The sequence below is a fragment of the Limulus polyphemus genome, unplaced genomic scaffold, assembly GCF_000517525.1.
Source record: "Limulus polyphemus unplaced genomic scaffold, Limulus_polyphemus-2.1.2 Scaffold1409, whole genome shotgun sequence".
Lineage (NCBI taxonomy): Eukaryota > Metazoa > Arthropoda > Merostomata > Xiphosura > Limulidae > Limulus > Limulus polyphemus.
In genome coordinates, this window is record NW_013667019.1 from 134,665 (window position 1) to 137,600 (window position 2,936).

A 2,936-nucleotide genomic window follows, 5' to 3' on the forward strand; every position below is an offset into this window, starting at 1 on the left:
GGGCGAGCAGGTTTGGTGGGACGACACACAAAGAACGAAAGAACAAAAGAGAGATCTTATTTGCAAGTTGTAGTACTTTTCTTTTTAGGAAAGACAAACAATTGTTTATAAAAGAAACAAGATTCAATAAGTTTAAAACACAGTTAAGATATTAGCAAACTAACTATTTTATATTATGTGAATTATCGAGTACATAAATCATATTATTATTGTATTTCTTGGACTCTTTATGATAAATATGGGTGTTTAACATTTTACAATTATTGGATTATGAAAATTTAAATCTCTAAAAACGTCAATTTAAGAAGAAATGTTTCGAATATTACTCTTTAACGGGGCCCCCTAGTGGCACAGTCTGCGGACTTACAACCCTAGAAACTAGGTTTTGATACCCGTGGTGGGTAGAGCACAGATAGCCCATTGTGTAGCTTTGTGCTTAACTACGAACAAACAAACTTTTTAAGGGGACCTATCAAAGCAACCACTAAATAAGTTATTTGTTTGTAGTTAATTAAACACAAAAGATAAGCTATGAGCTATTTGTGCTGTGCCCACCATGGGTATCAAAACCCAGTTTCTTGCGTTATAAGCCTGCAGACTTACCGCTGTGTCACTAGGGTGCACTCTAACACAATACAATAAAACCTTCCTGGTGGAGTTTTATGTGTGTTTAGAACATATTTACTATGATAATAAATTATTGAGCAACTATTTGTAAGCACATTTATGTTAATTGCAGAAAAATATGCTACGTGTTTAGAGAGTACGTGGCGGAGAATTTCAAAAACCTGCCATAAAATGTCATTCATTCGAACCTAACCATAGTATATTTTGTAACAAAATTTCTCTCCAACATCAACCCAAAAATATAAACACTAATAACAATAGTAATGTAATTGTTTATAAACTATTTTATTCTTGGTTTTTCTTTCCCACACTTGACGCCCTTCCCCCTGTAACTTAGCGGTAAGTTTGAGGGCTTATAAAATTAAAAATTGGATTTCGATACCTGCAGTGGGCAGAGTGCAGTCCAAGCTTGAACAAACAGCCATGTAAATTTCCTTCATTTGTAACCGGTGCTTGTAAAATTCTAATGCTCTCGCGTGATTACATTCCTTTGAATTATAAACCTGGTGCTTGTAAAATTCTAATGCTCTCGCGTGAATACATTCCTTTGAATTATAAACCTGGTGCTTGTAAAACTCTAATGCTCTCGCGTGATTACGTTCCTTTGAATTATAAACCTGGTGCTTGTAAAATTCTAATGCTCTCGCGTGAATACATTCCCTTGAATTATAAACCTGGTGCTTGTAAAATTCTAATGCTCTCGCGTGAATACATTCCTTTGAATTATAAACCTGGTGCTTGTAAAATTCTAATGCTCTCTCGTGATTACGTTCCTTTGAATTATAAACATGGTGCTTGTAAAATTCTAATGCTCTCTCGTGATTACGTTCCTTTGAATTATAAACCTGGTGCTTGTAAAATTCTAATGCTCTCGCGTGATTACAATCTTTTGAATTATAAACCTGTATTCCTATTCGTTATGCTTTGTATATAGGTCTTGTGTGCTTATCTTTGTGTAGTATCTGAAGAAAACGGACCAAGGTGCAGTCGAAATACGTGCTACGTTTTCTACAACATATAGCAGTGTGCTTGGGAATCGCTGTGTATTAATTTACTACTGTGTTAGCATAATGTGCTTCCATAAACAAGTAATTTACTACGACAGCGTTTCCCAAACCCAAACTTTCGTAATTCATACCCCCTTTAATAAATATGATTTCTTGCGTGCTCCTCTGTTTTTGTTTTGTTTTTTTAATGAGTAAAAGAGTGAGTTAATTGACGAAATGTAATACATTCATATACTTTAAAATACTATACGTGTTGAAGTAATTACTTATTATTTTCATTAATAAAAAATAAACTAAAACATTTAATTTGAATTATTCGATTATTAAATTTATCCTAATCTCTCACGTCCCCACAATCATTTGCGCCTCCCAAGGGATCACGCCACACACTTTAGAAAATGCTACTTAATTTAATTATTATAAAAGATTGAAAGATTAACACATAGTATAGTACAACTGCCCAGGGTTTTTCTATATAGTCAAAACATGAGTGTCCCCTTTATCTCCCACCCCACCACTTCAATCAGTCCATCAATGTATGATAACGATTTCCATTGGGTGATCCCAAGGCGCCTCACATTCCCAGAAATTAAAGTTGAAAAACCTGTCTATTTATTATTTCAGCTACACAGTTGTTGCTTCTATTGTCTGCAATACTCCCGCTTAGCAGTCAAAGCAAGTTGACCTTCAGCCATAATATGTGAAACGAATTAATAAATCACGAGAAAAATATCACGAAAGTATCAGGTATATTAGCTCCAAGAATCATACTCAATTCAACTTATACATAAAAGTAAGGAGAATAAGGGTTAAATTTATTTACCGTGTAGATATACATATAATATATATATAACAGTAATTGAAACAAGGGTTAGATTTATTTACCACATATTTACTGTATAGGTATACACACACACACACACACACACACATATATATATATAAGTAATCAGAACAAGGGTTAGCCTTGGTAATGAAGCAAAACTTTAATATAAGTTTAAGATAACAGCAAGTGTACAACGTTTCTACAAGGTTTTGTCATCATCAGGTACACTTGCTGTTATGTTAAACTTATATTAAAGTTTTGCTTCATTACCCATTCAAGCCGTCTCCAGCCATTATTAGTCTCAAAGTGGGTTCCTCGTCATCGAAAAAAGGTGAGATTTATTTACCCAATATATACCGTGTAGGTATATATATATTTGTGTGTGTGTGTACACAGCGTGGTCACACGTAAATAGACACCACCTTTTCAGAAAAAAATGAAATTTTTCAGTCATGTTCACATGAATTGATATATTT